Below are 18,186 nucleotides of genomic sequence, written 5' to 3'. Positions count from 1 at the left end.
TTGTGCATTTGGCTTACGTGGGTCCTGGGGAATTGAACTGAGGTCCTTTGGCTTTGCAGGCGAATGCCTTAACTATTAAGCCGTCTCTCCAGCCCCTGCTTTTATTCTTTTTAAAAATGTTTTTATTTAATTACAAACAGAGACAGAGAGGGAGGGGGTGAGAGAGAAGAGAATTGATACACCAGGACCTCTAGCCACTAAAGGAACTCCAGATGCACATGCTACTTTGTGCATCTAGCTTTACATGGGTACTTGGGAGTCGAACCTGAGTTGCCAGGTTAGACTTTGCAGATAAGCACCTCAAATGCTAAGCCATCTCTCTAGCTCTGGCTTTCATTCTTAAACAGTTCTGCAAAAGCAGGGATAATTTTTTTTTTATATGTTTCAGTCAGAATTGATAGAAAGTATAGCTAGATCTGGAACACCAGTCTTTCTGATGACATAACATTATCTGTCAATAACATTTCCTAAAGCAGATAAGCTATATTGTTACTGGCTACCTGCTTCATAAATTAATAAACTGTAAGTAGCCTTAATCAAGATAAGATAAAGAGTTAGATGCTTGCAATTTTAGGAGATCTAAAATATTTAAAGGCATTATTCTTTGTTCCATAATACTTTGTCCATGTCTTAAGAATTTCTAAAAGATGAATATGTCTTCATTCTATTCCCTATGACAATGTATATGTTGGCACATTGATAAAGGTAGAGGTTATATAATAAAATTGTACAATTTTTAAAAAGATTTTCAAAACATTTTTCTTACTATTGCTCTAAAGTAGTTGCCTAACTATACTGCCTAAATGAAAAATTGTTTGGGGAGCGAGGCTTCTAGTAAGCTGATTTCAGTGACCCATCAAGATATACCTAGACTTGTAATAATGAAAAAAGAGGTACAGGGAGCTGTTTTATTTGAATAGAGTTGCCAATTAGCCATCAAGTGCTTCCATCTGTGAAATTGTTGATCAGATGGGTTAGCTGGGATGTTTCCAGACTAGGGCATCATAAATGGCACTTGAAAACTGTCACTTTGATGATGAGTTTCAAGTATTACACTGCTTGATGCTGTGGAACCTTTTTTCCCCTCTTTTGCAGCACCATTTTTTTTTTTTTTTTTAGAACATTCTGATCCCATTTATGAATTCTGTGGCATCATGAGAACTTGGGAGACCTGCCACTGATGTAAAGTTCTGCTTAATCTTCTGCTCTGGTCTGTGCTGGGTTTAAACCAGAGTGGGAACAGCTTCTTTCATGGCATTCACAATAATGTTGTGTGGCGATCTGACTGGCACAGGGAGGCAATGCTTCCTGCTTTTTGGCCATGGTGTTGGCACACTCTGGCAGGTTTCTTTGCACTATCCAATAAATATAAGCTCATTTTTAAATGTCTCATTCCTTTATATAAATAAAGTAATTAAGCAGTATTTGCATATGTCACTTGTATGAAATTTCTTTGGTATCTGTTCTGTGCAATATTTAAGGATTTAAATTACTTTTTGCTAACTTAGACTTTAAACTTTGTTTGCTAATAACTTGAGAATATAAATTTCTGTAAGTAAAAAACATTAAAGCCCAATGTTAATACTCAGCACCCTGAGTATAACATTAGAAATAATAAATTCACATTATATTTTTAAACATTGGAGTTTTTGAAACTAGTAGCTTAAACTTTCCCAAGTATTCAGATTCAGACTCAGTTTGGATATTCTCTATATTTGTATAAGCAAGAGGGAAATGTGCTTTACATTTTTTAAAATTTTTAAAAATTGTTTATTTATTTGAGAGAGAGAGAATGGCACATCAGGGCTTCCAGCCACTGCAAACGAATTCCAGATGCATGCACCACTTTGTGCATCTGGCTTATGTGGGTACTGGGGAATCGATCCTTGAACCAGGGTCCTTAGGCTTTACAAGCAAGTGCTTAACTGCTAAGCCATCTCTCTAGCCCTGCTTCACATTTTTTTCCTTTAAAAATTTTGTCTACCTAAAAAGCATATTTGTGTATAAAACTCAATTTAGGGAAAAACAAAGTATTGAACTTTTATGTCTAAATGTAGTACATAATTTCTAAAGCATATACGTATTGAAATTAGATTTGCTATGTTTTTGGTAGACACTAGTAATCTTAAGTATTAAAAGTTTATTGTTAGAAGTAGTGGGAGGAATAGCAGCTATGTGCCAGGCTCTGTACCAAATACATCCCATATGTTACCTCTAATCCTTACATTAAACAGTACCATGTGATATGATTAGCCCCATTCACAAAGAAAACTGAGCCTTAATTGTAGGCAATAAAGATGCAACCTCAGATTTCCAAAATAGCCTTTTGATTTCCCAAAACCACCTGATTGTAAAATGCTTCACCAGTCTTTAGTTTGAGAGGAGAGGGTTAATCAGATTGATAGACATTGCTGCTTGCCTTATAAACTTGAAAGTTAGGGTTAGCAAAGTATGCAAATAGATCCATTTGCAGTAACTGAAATGATATATTTCAGTGAAGGAAATTGGACTTTGGATCAAGAGATACAAGTTCTAGTTTTGACTGTGTCATCGACCTGTAGCTTGTACAAGTTATTTATCTGCATCTTTCCGTGTACCTAAAAAATGATGTATCATTCCTCTATTTCATTGTTGTGAAGATCAGTATATAATGCAGTTAAATCATATATATAGCACTGATACAGGTAATTTAATCTAACTGATGGTATGTGTGTAGTGAAGTGTACTTGTCTAGGCTCTGGGTTCCATTTTTAGCACAAACAAAGCAAAAGATGATCTCTAAGCATGTAGCATGGTGGTGGGTTGTAGAGTCTTAATGAAACATTGAAACTAGATTCGTGTTTTTTTTGATGAGAATTTCTCTCAAAGAATTCTTGGAGCTATTTTTGGAAGTATAAGTTACAAGAAGTGAAATTATGAAACTGCAGTGTGTGTATGTGTGTGAACACAGATGCTTTAATCTACTTCCACTATAGGTAGGGCCAGGAGATATTTTTTGCAATATGGAAAAATTGCTCTTAAAATTTTTTATAGGGGGTACATCTATGCTAGCCTTTTTTCCCTTTCTCTCTCACTCTCTTTTTCTCTCTCTCTCTTTTTCTCTTTCTTCCTTTCTTTCTTTTGGTTTTTTGAGGTAGGGTCTCACTCTAACTCAGGCTGACCTGGAATTCACTCTGTAGCCTCAAGGTGGCCTTGAACTCACAGTGATTCTCCTACCTCTGCCTCCCAAGTGCTGGGATTAAAGGCGTGCACCACCACACCCAGCTTTAGTCTTTTTTCTTGTCATTTCCTAAACAATATATATATGGACTATTTTCATAGCATTTTTTCATTACAATAGGTATTATAGGTAATCTAAGTAAATATGGTATGTTATATAGGAGGATTGCATAGGTAATACACAAGTATGCCCTTTTATGTAAGAAACTTGAGCACCAAGATTTTGACATCTTAGAGGGAGTATAACCTGATGAACAACCATCACTCTCCAGATTGATTTATGCTCCTTACAACCCTCCCTTTATTCCCAGGCCACCACCACTCTGTTATCATTGTACATTAGTTTATGTTTTTACTCTTTACAAGAGTAAGATGTTCTTACCTGTCTTTCATTGCTTCATAGATGGTGGCTCCACTTACAAATTTTCAACTGTACCGTTAGGTGTTTATGATAAGCAGTCAGTAGGAACCATACTTTGCATTTTGAATTTTGAAATTTTTGTAGGCTAGCCATATGTAGTGTGGTAACTGTCTAGATACAGCAAGCTACATAATCCTAGTCAGCCTCATTATGATGATGTAAGCAACGAGAATGGATGCTCTGTATTAGACTATGTTACTGAGCTCTGATGTTTGGGAAGTTGATATGTGTCTGGAGTTCATTTGCAGTGGCTGGAGGCCCTGTGTGCCCATTCTCTCTTTGTGTATGGCTCTCTGTCTGACTCTCCCAAATAAATAAAAGCGCTTAACCACTAAGCCTTTTCTCCACCCCCAAATCATTTATTTTTATTACTGATTTGTATTTCAGTATATGGATATACCTTACTTTATCCATGTACCAGCCTGTCCATGGATCTTTTTATGTTTTCTGATTTTTGGTTATTAAGGTGTTATGAGTATTATGTACATATCTTTGTATAGATAATTGTTTTTAATTTTTCTTTGTTAAAAACTTAGGAATGGATTGTCCAGATCATATTGTAGGTTGTATATTTAACTTCTAAAAGCTGCTAAATTGTTTTCCATAGTGGTTGTGGCATTTTATTTCTCAAACTGAAGTGTGTAAGAGTTATATTTCTTTTACATTCTTGCCAATACTTGTAATTAACTTTTATAATTTTAGCCATCTTATTAGTAGGTCATAGTACCTTTCTGAGTTGATTTAATTTATATTCCATGTTACTTTTTATTTTTATTGATTTAGTCTTTTAAAATTTATTTGCTTATTTACTTTTTGGTTTTTGGAGGTAGGGTCTCACTCTAGCTCATGCTGACCTGGAACTTTCCCTGTCACAAATCTACTCTCCATCATATCCCCTCCCCCTCTCCATGAGTCTCTCTTTTATTTTGATGTCATCAGCTTTTCCTCCTATTATGATAGTCCTGTGTAGGTAGTGTCAGGCACTGTGAGATCATGGATATAAAGACCATTTTGTGGGCTGGAGAGATGGCTTAGTGGTTAAGTGCTTGCCTGTGAAGCCTAAGGACACTGGTTTGAGGCTTGATTCCCCAGGACCCACATAAGCCAGATGCACAAGATGGCACATGCATCTGGAGTTCGTTTGCAGTGGCTGGAGGCCCTAGCACCCCCATTCTCTCTCTTTCACTCTCAAATAAATAAATAAATAAACAAAAAATATTAAAGACCATTTTGTGTCTGGAGGAATGCATTGTAAGGAGTCCTACCCTTCCTTTGCCTCTTTCTGCCACCTGTTCCACAATGGATCCTGAGCCTTGGAAGCTGTGATAGAGAAGTTTCAGTACTGAGCACTCCTCTGTCACTTCTCAGCACTATGGTGCCTTTTGAGTCATCTCAGAGGCCACTACCATCTGAAAAGCGAAACTTCTCTAATCAAAAGTGAGAGTAGCATTAATATCTGGGTATGGACATTAAGAGAAATGTGTACTGGGCAGTTTGGTGTGCATAATATATGCATTTAGCCAGATACCAGCAAGCATTACACCCTTAGGGCTCATGACCCCCACCCCACCCTGACCCAATCATAGATTTTTAGTATCAGGCATGTATTCCTTCCTGTGGAGTGGGCCTCCCCACTCTGATTAGAGAGTAATTGATTTCCCCCATAACAGATATGCCACTGTTGGACCTGTTGGCTCATTTGGCCTGGTTGGCCAAACTTGCAGTGTCCACTGTTGTTTACCTCCACTGATAACTTCTCTCTCTGCCGTGGAGCTGCATGCAGCATAGCTTTTTCCAGCTTTCTGTCAGCTGGTCTACATTGAGGAGATTTTTAGTTCAGTTTTAGCAAGATTTCTCAGTGACCTTACTACCCAAACATGTGGAGTCTTCAGCAATAGGCTCTTACCTATCTATTCCTGGTGGGAAACCAAGAGTCTTGGTAATGGCCTATAATGTTTTGGGGCATTCTTCTGATATTAGTTTGTTTGGAGAGAGAGAGAGAGGGAGGGAGAGAGGGGGAGGGAAGAACATGAATGAATGAGAATGGGCACACGAGGGCCTTAGGCTGCTGCAAATGAACTCCAGACGCATGTGCCACTTTGTGCATCTTGCTTTACATATTGGTTTTGGGCAATTGAACCCAGGTTTATAGGCTTTGCAGGCAAGTGCCTTAACCTCAGAGCAATCTCCCTCTAGCCCTCTTAATTAGTTTTTAATGTAGTTCTCTTTTCCTGTTAATCTGCCTAGGTTTTTATTTAACCTACTTGATTGTGCTGTTTGCTGATATCATGTGAGTAAATTTTTTATTTATTTATTTTTATTTATTTTATTTTTCGAGGTAGGGTTTCACTCTAGCCCAGGCTGACCCAGAATCACTGTGGAGTCTCAGGGTGCCCTTAAACTCACGGCAGTCCTCCTACCTCTGCCTCCCGAGTGCTGAAATTAATGGCATGTGCCACCATGCCCAACTATATGAGTAAATCTTGAGATCTTGTTTAATCTAGTTTGATAATCTGGTTTTTTTTTTTTTTTTTTTTTTTTTTTTTGGTTTTTCGAGGTAGGGTCTCACTCTGGTCCAGGCTGACCTGGAATTAATTCTGTCATCTCAGGGTGGCCTTGAACTCATGGCAATCCTCCTACCTCTGCCTCCCAAGTGCTCGGAATAAAGGCGTGTGCCACCATGCCCGGCTAATCTGTATTTTAATTGAGATATTTAGTTATTTTATATTTATAGTTTTTCTTGACAGAGTTAAATTTAAATATATAATGTTATTATTTGCTTATTATTTTTCCTCATTTGTTCTCTTATTATTTCTTTTTTGCCTCCTTTCATATTAGTATTATAATTTATATAAAATCATTGTTTAAATCTTTGCTGCATTTCTAACTGCAACTTGTTTGTTGTTTTAAAGTTTATAGATGATATCTCTAAAGTTACTTAAAGCAGGTCAAATATTTCCCTTATATGGATGTTATCAGTGGTATACTTTGTGTCACCCCTCTGGATCTTTTTGCTGCTGTTAAACTCCAAACAGCCCATTTATTTATTGCAGTAAAATATATGTAACAAAAATTTTCATATTAATAATTTTTCAATCAGTTCAATAGAATATGACATAATCCCACTGTTGTTCACCATAACCACTGTTCTCCAGAACTCTCAAACTCTGTACCCATTAAACAAGAATTTCTTCTTTCTCTGTATTAATTACTTTCCTCATTGCTGAAACAAAATATCTAAGCAGAAACACTTAGGAGAAGAAAGATTTATTTTAGTTAGTATTTTCATTGTGGGGAAGGCTTGGCAGTGGGAGCAGCTCCTGCAGTGGTGGCAGAAGCTCAAGGCCTCTGACCAATCAGGAAAACAGGGTCTCATGCTGGAAGCAGGGCCAGCTGTTAGTCCCCTGTGTCTTTTGTCAACGAGGCTTCATGTCCAAAGGGTTCCACAACCTCACAAAATAGCGCTACCAGCTGAGGAACCAAGCGTTCACTTTTGTCATCTGGCTTATGTAGGCAGTTTGGGAATTGAACCCTGGCCTGTAGGCTTTGCCAGCAAGTATCTTTAACTACTGAGTCATCCCCCCCTCCCCATCCCTTGAAGAACAACTGTTCAAACACGTAACACTGTGGTGGGTCTTTAACATTCAAACGTTAACACTCCCTTTCCCTTAGTCTGTGGCTACTACCTTTCTACTTTCTACTTGTGAATCTGAAGTAGAACCATGGAGTATTTGTTGTTCCAGACTGGCATATTTTACTGTGATAGCACATGCGAGAATTTTCATTCCTTTTTAGGGGTGAAACGAATTCATTGAAGTATATGCTACCTTTTGTTTACCCATTCATCCATTTATGCATATTTGTGTTGTTTCCACTTCTTGGCTGTTTTGACTATTGCTTATATGAGCATTGTAGAAGAATATGTTTGAATCTATAGTTTTAGCTCTTTTGAATATATAGTCAAAAGTGGTAAGGCTGGTTGGTTCGTTTGTTCTTTCTCTCTCTCTCTCTCTCTCTCTCTCTCTCTCTCTCTCTTTCTTGAAACCATACTGTTTACCACAGCAGTCTATTGTTTTGTTAAGGGGAAGAAAAGCTTAATTAGTTGTCATTTCTAGTCGTGCCCATGTTCTCTCCTTTGTGAAGGTCTGTATTTGTATCTGGTATCATTTTATTATTTTTATTTATTTATGAGTGAGTGAGAGAAAGAAGCACAGAGAGGGAGGGATGGAGAGTGAAAATGAATGGGTGTGCTAGAGCCTCTAGCCACTGCAGACAAGCTCTAGACACACTCGCCATTTTGTGTATCTAGCTTTGCATGGGTATTGGGGAATCAAACTCTGGTCCTTAGGCTTTGCAGGTAAGCACCTTAACCACTGAGCATTCTCTCCAGTCCAAAGGATATAATTTTTGTAGTGTAATGGTGTCTATTTAAAAACTTAAGCATGGGGCTGGAGACGTGGCTTACCAGTTAAGGCATTTGCCTGCAAAGCCAAAGGACCTTGTTCATATTCCCAGGGTCTGTGTAAGCCAGATGTACAGGGGACACATGCTTCTGGAGTTCCTTTGCAGTGGCTGGAGGCCTTGGCATGCCCATTCTCTTTCTCTCCCTCTCTCTCTGCCTCTTTCTCTCTCTCAAGTAAACAAATAAATTTTTAAAAAAACTTTAAAAAGTTGGGCTGGAGAGATGGCGTAGCGGTTAAGCGCTTGCCTGTGAAGCCTAAGGACCCCGGTTCGAGGCTCGGTTCCCCAGGTCCCACGTTAGCCAGATGCACAAGGGGGCGCACGCGTCTGGAGTTCGTTTGCAGAGGCTGGAAGCCCTGGCACGCCCATTCTCTCTCTCCCTCTCTCTGTCTTTCTCTCTGTGTCTGTTGCTCTCAAATAAATAAATAAAAATTTAAAAAAAAAAAACTTTAAAAAGTTAACGTTCACATTTTTAGCAGTTGAGATCTTAATTTACCTTTTGTGTGTATAGTTGCATGTGTGTGTGGTCGCGTGTATGTGTGTGTGAGCCAGAAGACAACCTTGTCAAATATGTCATTCATATGTTTTTGAGAGAGTCTCACTGGACAAGACCTTGCCAAGTTGGTTAGACTGGCTGACCAGCAAGCCCTAGGGATCTGCCTATTTCTACCTCTCAGTGCTGGTATTAGAAATTCAGACCTCCATGCTTGGTGCTTACATGTTAATGGGAATCAAACTCAGGTCTTCATGAGTAAGTACTTTTTCAGCTGAAGTGTATCTTTAGCCCCTTAATTACGTTTTAGAATTCTTCCTTTGCCAGCACTCAGGAGGCAAGAGGTAGGAGGATTTCTGTAAGTTTGAGGCCACCCTGAGACTACAGAGTGAATTCCAGGTCAGCCTGGGCTAGAGTGAGACCCTACCTCATAAAACAAAACCAAAAAATTTTCTTTTGCTTTTAAGAAAAGGTATGTTTTTGTAAACTCTTTTAAGACTTTTCTTTTTAATCTGTTGTTGTCACAAGCCCCCTTATATGTAAATAATTTCTCCCAAGCCACAATGTTCTTTGCCCTTTCTTTAGGATGGCCTTTGAAACAAAAGTTTTTAATTTTGGTGAAGTCCAATGTATAAATCTTCTATACTTTTTTCTTTTTATTTATTTATTTGAGAGCGACAGAGAGAGAGAGAGAGAGAGAGAGAGAGAGAGAGAGAGAGAGAGAGAGAGAGCCAGTGTGAACGTGCCAGAGCCTCCAGCCACTGCAAACAAACTCCAGATGCATGCACCATCTTGTGCATCTGGCTTGTGTGGGTCCTGGGGAATCGAGTCTCAAACTGGGGTCCTTAAGCTTCACAGGCAAGTGTTTAACTGCTAAGCCATCTCTCCAGCCCCACTTTTGCTTTTGATATCAAATTAAGAATTGCTACCTTATCTTCTTATTTAAACTTGCCTGTTTTCTTGAAGAGTTTAATCATTTTGGCTTCCCCCTCCCACTTTCCTGGGTATTCGTACTAGAGTCTTAGGCATTCTAGGCAAGAGCTCTATCAATGTACTGACCTTTTTTTTAGTTTTTGAGGTAGGGTCTCATTTTGGCCCAGGCTGGCCTGGAATTAACTATGTAGTCTCAGGGTGGCCTCAAACTCACAGTGGTCCTCCTACCTCGGCCTCCCGAGTGCTGGGATTAAAGATGTGCGCTACCATGTCTGGCTGTACTATTTTTTACTCTAGTAAATATCTTTTTGTTTTATTGAAGGAGGGTGTGGTGGTTTGGTTCAGGTGTTCCCCATAAGCTTAGGTGTTCTGAATGCTTACGGTCCCAGCCGATGGCAATTTTAGAATTGAAGCCACCTGGATGTAATGCATTGTTGGGGCGGGTTTATGTGTGTTAATAGCCAGCTTCCCCTTGCTAGTATTTGTCACACTCTTCCTAGTGCTATTGTCCATCTAATGTTGGCCAGGAGGTGATGACCACCCTCTCGTCATGTCATTATTTTTTTCCCCGGATCCTGTACGTCATGGAGCCTCCCCTTCAGCCTGTAAGTTGAATTAAACCCTTTCTTCCCACAAGCTGATGGTGGTTGGTGTTTTCTGACAGCAACTCGAAGCTGACTGCACCATGGTTTCATAGATCCTAGATTAGCTTCATAGTCACTGTGTAGCCAAGACTAGCACTGAATGACCCTCCTACCTCCACCTCTTGAGTGCTTAGATTACTGGTGTACACCAACAGGCTCAGCCTTTTATCTCTCTCTTTTTCCCCAAGGTTGGGTCTCACTGTATCTGAGGCTTACCTGGACCTCCCTGCGTAGCGCCAGGCTGGCCTCAAACTCACGGTACTCCTTCTACCTCAGCTCCCAAGTGCTGGGATTAAATGCAAAGCATGTCACCATACCTTTCTTCCCCTCCTTCCCCCCTTCAGACAAGTTAAAAAAAATGAAGAAGAAGAAGAAAGAACAGTTGTATGCAAGTTTTTTATGCTAGACTGGTAGTTAATGTGTAAATATGATTTAAGGGTGCAGTCAATCAAGGGAAAAGGGTACAGATGCTTTAGTGATATTTTGTTTCATAAGCTAGGTAGTGATTGGAGACTTAATTTTATATTTGTATTTCTAAGTGTTTCATAATAAATTTTATAAGAAATAAAGGGAACAAATTGGTTAGAAAAATTATGTTATATATTTCTGCTCATTGTGGGTAGTGGTCATGGGGCTCTTTCTTTGTACTACTCATATGCCTACCTTATTGGCCTCTCTCCTAGAGAGGAAGCTTTTTATTTCGGCCTAAGATCAGATCTCAAAAGCAAATGACCCCTATTCCCAATCTGGTGCCTAATTGGTTTGCCATCTAGTCTTTTTTTTTTCTTTAACGTCTAATTTATTTATTTTTTATATGCTTACCCTTCTGAACAGATCTAAAGTTCTTAAAGGAGACCATACAAACAGGATTGCCTTTGGCATTTTCATGTATGTCTGGCTTAGCAGTGAGCACAACTATATTTATTTATAAAGCCATAGAAGAATTAATTATTCAGCATTCTTGTGTGTGCATTTGATAATCTTATTCTAGTATGGGATTCTCTCAATTATGTCCATAGTCTTCTCTGAACTTTTTGAATTTTTTTATTAACTGAATTGACCTGATAACAATAGTATTATGTAAAGCACAAACAAATGAATGTGAAAACCAAAGTGTGTGATTTTTTTTTTTATTTTTATTTTATTTATTTATTTGAGAGCGACAGACACAGAGAGAAAGACAGATAGAGCGAGAGAGAGAGAGAATGGGCGCGCAGGGCTTCCAGCCTCTGCAAACGAACTCCAGACGCGTGTGCCCCCTTGTGCATCTGGCTAACGTGGGACCTGGGGAACCGAGCCTCGAACCGGGGTCCTTAAGCTTCACAGGCAAGCGCTTAACCGCTAAGCCGTCTCTCCAGCCCAAAGTGTGTGATTTTAATGGAGACCTGATAATGGTATTAGTATTGTATATAGGAAAATAAGAACAGTTAGGTGATACAGGCTTACATGAGACCTGGAGACATGACCTGGGTCCTTAGGCTTCACAGGCAAGTGCCTTCACCATTAAGCCATCTCTATAGCCCTCAAATAAGTATTTTTTTTTATAGTGTCAAATAAGTATTTTTAATATAGATATGTCTGTGAGCATATTAATTCTTACTAAATGAATACCTTTGCCTTCATTGTTTATTGATTGATTTATTCCTTACTTTCCTTCTAGTCTGCTTAAATAAACCTTTCCTCCTTGAAGTTAGGGTTGTGATTTAGAAACAATTCCTAAATCTGAATGACTGAACACCACAAAGCTTTTGTGGTAGTTTGTATATAATAGTGTAAATGTATGGCCCCATACATAGGCTTAAGTGTTGTATTAAACAGTTGAGTTTGTTGGCTGGGCATGGTGGCATATGCCTTTAATCCCAGCACTTGGGAGGCAGAGGTAGAAGGATCGTCATGAGTTCAAGGTCAGCCTGGGCTAGAGTGAGACCCTACCTCAAAAAAAAAGATGAGTTTCCAAGTTTGGCCCCTAGCAGGCAGATTCCAGCAGGGCATACAGGGGTGAGGTCACTGGGGACTGGTCTGATTCCAGCCCAAAGTTAGACAGAGCAGTTTGAGTTCTGGTGATGTGTGTTTGCTGGTATTGGTGTTTGCTTGTTGCAGTTTCTCTCTGCATGAATGTATGGAAGTAAACAGCTTCTTCCACAATTGATAGAACTTCCCCTAGATTTCTAAGCTGAAATAAATAAAATCTGTTCCTCCCATAAACCGTGTCTGGTTGGATGTTCATCATCCCAGCAATGTGGTGCTGACTACAACAGCTTTCTTACTTACACTGAATGCATGTCTGTAATAGTTCAGTTGTGTTCTCTTTGGTACCATCATTATTCTGGGATTCAAGGTAATAATGTTATCACTGAACAGAGAATGACTCAAAAGCTTTCCTAGGAGGATTAGAGAGATGGCTTAGTGGTTAAGGCACTTGCCTGCAAAACCAAAGGACCCAGGTTCCATTCCCCAGGATGCACCTAAGCCAGGTGCACAGGGTTACACATACATCTGGAGTTCATGTGCAGTGGCTGGTGGCCCCAGTGCGCCCATTCTCTCGCTCTCTCACACTGTCTCTCTGCCTCTTTCTCTCTCAAAAAAAAATTTTTTTTTTAAGTTTTCCACATGTCACTTCTGCTGCTTCTTTCAGTTGACTTTTTAAACAGCCAAATTACAAGAGATCAGTAGAGTGCAACTACCTTTCTTACATTCTGAGTTACCGTTGTATCTATACCTGTTAGTCTCTTCCTACTTTATACTTCTGTGACTTTTTGTGGATAGCTGTATCTCACTGAATTGAAAATCAGGTAAAACTCTGTAGCACAGAATTTGGTATTTTGAAATTGGCTCTAGACCTTTGAAATTTCAGGTTGGTAATGTGTGCCAACATAGCCCAGTCATTTCATTAACCTGACAGTAATGAAATTCTTTGTTAGATAAGTTCAGCTCAGTAGTTCTCAGCCTGGACTGGACCTTAGGATGTCTTTGGAACCTTAAAAAATAGTGTCTGTGGGCTGGAGAGATGGCTTAGTGGTTAAGCGCTTGCCTGTGAAGCCTAAGGACCCCAGTTCGAGGTTCGATTCCCCAGGACCCACGTTAGCCAGATGTACAAGGGGGCACATGTGTCTGGAGTTTGTTTGCAGTGGCTGGAAGCCCTGGCATGCCCATTCTCTCCTCTCTCTCTCTCTCTCTGCCTCTTTCTTTCTCTGTTGCTCTCAAATAAAAATAAAAAAAAAAATAGTGTCTGAACTTCACCCTAGAACAGTTAAATCTGAATCTATAGGTAGGCCCAGTTATCATCAAAAAAATTTTTTTTTGGTTTTATTTTATTTATTTATTTATTTGAGAGTGACAGGCAGAGAGAGAGAGAGAGGGAGGGAGGGAGGGAGAGAGGGGGGGGGAGGGGGGGAGAATGGGCGCGCCAGGGCTTCTAGTCACTGCAAACCAACTCCAGACTCGTGCACCCCCTTGTGCATCTGGCTAATGTGGGTCCTGGGGAATTGAGCCTTGAACCAGGGTCCTTAGGCTTCACAGGCAAGCATTTAACTGCTAAGCCATCTCTCCAGCCCTCATCAAAATTTTTTAAGCTCCATGGAATACCGAATAAAAACAGGCCTAAGAACTGCTGGCTTATATGTTCATTTCTTTGAAAACTAGAGCTTGCTTTTTGTTCCCAAGGTACCCATGCCCATGTACACTGCTATGGTGGACTTACTGCCTGTATGCTATTCCCTCTCTCTCTCTCTCTCTCTCTCTCTTTTATTTTTTTCTTTTCAAGGTAGGGTTTCATTCTAGCCCAGGCTAACCTGGAATTTACTATGTAATCTCTGGGTGGCCTCAAATTCACTGCAATCCTCCTACTTCTGCCTCCCAAGTACTGGGATTTAAGGCTTGCTCCACCACACCTGGCTGCTATTTCTTTTCTTTTTTTTTTTAATTTTTTTTTGTTTTTTATTATTTTTATTTATTTATTTGAGAGTGACAGACAAAGAGGCAGGTAGAGAGAGAGAGAGAGAGAGAGAGAATGGGCGCGCCAGGGCCTCCAGCCACTGCAGATGAACTCCAGATGCGTGCCTGGCTGCTATTTCTTATATGTTGTTCCTTTGTCTTTTATTTAATTAGATGAGATAAAAAAATTTGAAAAAATAAAACATGAACCTAACATTTTTGAAATATAAAGCAAAAAACACAAAGAAGCAAGGTTATTAACATTCATTTTAATACCTCCAGGCCCTGGCTTTTATAGTTGCTTAGTGGTTCTAACAGCTGATCACAGTAGGATCCACTTAACCTTCAGCTCCTTTGATCACTGAACCAACTAATCCTAGTCTTGAACTCTGTATTTCCTTCCAGAGGTGCCCATTGGTTGGATGTCTGAAAATCAGCTTCACGTATTACTTGTTAAAAGAATAGTATTCTGTGAACCAGAGATAAATCGGATGTAATGTTTATATGATTTCTTAAACTAAACAGATTAATGTCACAGAATCTCATTATGTTCTAAGATATTTTGTAAGGAAAAGCACATTATCTTGTTCTAGTATCATCTTTTTTATTTTAAATTTTTTTAATTTTTAATTTTTAAATATATTTTTAATGACAACATTCATAATTGTAAACAATATCCCATGGTAATTCCCTCCCTCCCCCCACTTTCCCCTTTGAAACTCCACTCTCCATCATATCCCCTCTCAATCAGTGTCTCTCTTATTTTGATGTTATGATCTTTTCTTCCTATTATGATGGTCTTGTGTAGGTAGTGAGTGCCAGGCACTGTGAGGTTATGGATATCCAGGCCATTTTATGTCTGGAGGAGCAGTTGTAAGGAGTCCTACCCTTCCTTTGGCTCTTACATTCTTTCTGCTGCCTCTTCTGCAATGGACCCTGAGCCATGGAAGGTGTGTTAGAGATATTTCCGTGCTGAGCACTCCTCTGTCACTTCTCAGCACCATGGTGCCTTCTGAGTCATCCCAAGGTCACTGCCATCTGAAAAGAGGAGCTTTTGTAACCAAAAGTGAGAGTAGCGTTAATATATGGGTATGAACATTAAAAGAAGTGCTTACTGGGCATTTTGGTGAGCTAGTATATACTTTTAGCTAGGCAGTAACAGATGTTACAGCCCTAGGGCTCATGACTATCCCTGTTGTAGGTTTTCAGTATCTGGGATTTATTCCCTCCCTTGGAGTGGGTCTCCAGTCAAATTAGAGGGCAGTTTGTTTCCCCCATAACAGAAGTGCCACTGTTGCACCCATTGGCTCATTTGGCCTGGCCAAATATAAGGCTTGCATTGTCCACTGTTGAGTATCTTCACTGGTGACTTCTCTTTTTCTCATTGAGCTTTATGCAGTGTGGCTTTTTCTTGCTTTCTGTCTGCTGGTCTACATGGAGGAGGTTTTTAGCTCAGCTCCCACAGGGTTTGTATGTGGAGTCTTTAGCAATAGGGTCCTACCATCTCATCTGTTCCTGGTGGGAAACCAAGGGCCTTGGCAATGGCCTGTAATGTTTTGGGGGCATCAAGGACCTCTCTGGATAAAACTCATTGGAAGATATCTCATCCCTGGCACTGAAAATTTTCTAGTAACAATCTATGGCTCCTGTGTGTTCCATGTAAAATACATACATACATACATACATATATTTATTTATTTATTTATTTATTTATTTTAGAGAGAGAGTCAGATGGACAAAGAGAGAATGGGTGTGTCAGGGCCTCTAGCCACTGCAAACAAAGTCTGGCTTATGTGAGTACTGGGGAATTGAACCTGGTTCCTTAGGCTTCACAGGAAGCACTTTAACTGCTAAGCCATCTCTCCAGCCCTAGTTTTATTTCTTTTTTGGTTCTTCAAGGTAGGCTCTTGCTGTAGCCCAGGCTGACCTGGAATTCACTCTGTAGTCTCACTGTGGCCTTGAACTCTCAGAGATCTTCCTACCACTGCCTCCCAAGTGCTGGGATTAAAGGCGTGAGCCACCATGACTGGCTAGTATTTCTCAACTGTGTTGCTGTTATTTTTAAATATTTTTATTTTATTTTGTTTGAGAGAGAGAACATATCAGGGCATCTAGCCACTGTAAATGAACTCCAGATGCATGTCCCACCTTTTGCATCTGGCTTACATGGGTCCTGAGGAATGGAACCTAGGTCCTTGGGCTTTGCAGGCAAGTGCCTTAACTGCTAAGCCATCTCTTCAGCCCCATTATTATTGTTGTTGTTATTATTATTATTGTGTGGAGGGCATGTCAGCTAATTCCTTACTATTTGACTTAATGTAGAACTAAATACTTTTCATAAATGCAAAAGTATAGATAAGATCTACATATATACATATATGTGTGTGTGTGTATACGTGTGTGTGTATATATATATGTGTATATATATATATATATACACACACACACACATACATACATACATACACACACATTTATTTATTTATTTATTTATGAGAAAGAGGTAGGGGGGAGAGAGAGAGAGACAGAGAGGGAGGGAGGTAGGGTGGTAGAGGGAAAGAATGGGTGTGCCAGGGCCTCGAGCCACTGCAAAGAAACTCCATATGCATGTGCCCCCTTTTACATCTGGAGAATTGAACCAGGATCCTTTGGCTTTGCAGGCAAACGCCTTAACTGCTAAACCATCTCTCCAACCCAGAGTTTACTTATTTTTAAAAGGCCTACCTTTAAAAAGAAGTGCTTTAGAAAATCACTCATAGAAATTGAAGCGACATTATATTTGACTTCTTTGTTTCCACACTTTAGTCAGCTTGTTTTCTTGTTTGCTGCCATATCTCTGTACCTTTGAGTGCTCAGTATTTGAATGCTTCACCAAATAGCCTCTTAAGTCTTGGCCCCTATTTGTAGTTATGAGAGAGAGCTTAGGGACTGGGAAGATAGCTGGTAAGGTGCTTGTCTTTCACACATGAGGATTTGATTGATCGCCAGTATCCACATCCAAAACTGTTTTGTAATTTCAGTGGCTGGGAGGCAGGGACAAGAATTCCTAAAGTTCCCTAGTCAGCCAGTTTAGCCTAATTGGCAAACCCCAGACCAGTGAGAAACTCTCAGAAAAATATTAGCCAGTGTGTTCGTTTGTCCCTGGCCTGTATATACATACACCTGCACCTGTTCACACATGCGCTAAACACACAGCATAGTTTTCCACTCCTAAATGTTTACAGTTATTTTTTGGTCTCTAAGGTTTGGTGTGATGCTCTGTAAATACTGCTTCTTTTAAACAAAAAGTAGTTGAGTGTTGTATTTGTTCCTTTCCTGTTGCAATATGTGATAGATACCAGAATGGAAGGTAGACACACTGGTTGTCTATTCTGGCAAGAGTTTATGGATGACTGAAGTAACTAGTGCTCACAGCACATTTTACACACACACACACACACACACACACACACACACACACACGTTAAGTAGGTGAAAATAGTTTAAAAGTGACTCTCAAGGGTGGTCTTAAAAGGAAAGAAATGTCACAGTTGGGCATTGGATACTAGGCCATCAGGTCTTAAGTTACTTTGATCAGTATCTTTATAATTGGTGCTGGTGTAATTTCCTTCTTTCCCCTGCTACTACATCGCTTCACTTCTCCCCACTGCCTGTTAACCTCTGAAAATTTTCTGTTCTCTAAACATTGTTTCCAGGGCAGCCAGTTAGTTTTGCTGTGCTGGATAAGCTCAGTACACCTAGGGTGGGAAAGTTTTCAGAAAGCCAGTTTATCAAATAATTGGAGTTCTTGTGAGGAAGTGAGTGAGGAGGGAAAAGGATAACAAGTTTGTGATATAGGAATATACTGTAATTATCATCTTTGATATCCATGAGGCATTATATCTTCAATTATTATTTTTAAGTGTCTAAGGAGTAAGCACATTCTTGGTTATACTCAGGAACACAGCTTTATTTCATTGGGTAAAATTATCTCCATCATATTAGTAATTATTGATTTATTACAAATATGTGGTTGTAGGTTTCAAGTGTAATATGTTTCAAATATTTGCTTTTTAAAAAATTTGTTTCTTTTTATTTATTTA

The 18,186-nt window shown here is 39.5% G+C and overlaps 1 protein-coding gene across 3 annotated transcripts in view; it reads left to right on the top strand.

Annotated features, from left to right (window-relative positions):
• The window catches only part of Psmd14 (proteasome 26S subunit, non-ATPase 14), a 109,508-nt gene that overhangs the window by 31,405 nt on the left and 59,917 nt on the right, over nucleotides 1-18,186 (top strand). The window contains exon 4 of one of the 3 annotated variants that reach the window (XM_045147433.1): nucleotides 5,888-5,930. The exons of the other annotated variants lie outside the window; for them this stretch is intronic. The gene's annotated coding sequence lies outside the window, so the exon portion shown is untranslated. The remainder of the gene's footprint in view (nucleotides 1-5,887; nucleotides 5,931-18,186) is intronic. 3 annotated transcript variants of the gene reach the window in all.

The sequence above is a fragment of the Jaculus jaculus genome, chromosome 4 (assembly GCF_020740685.1).
Source record: "Jaculus jaculus isolate mJacJac1 chromosome 4, mJacJac1.mat.Y.cur, whole genome shotgun sequence".
In the NCBI taxonomy this organism is placed as follows: domain Eukaryota; kingdom Metazoa; phylum Chordata; class Mammalia; order Rodentia; family Dipodidae; genus Jaculus; species Jaculus jaculus.
The sequence above is the reverse complement of the archived record's forward strand: the minus strand, read 5'-3'. Positions and strand labels throughout refer to the sequence as shown.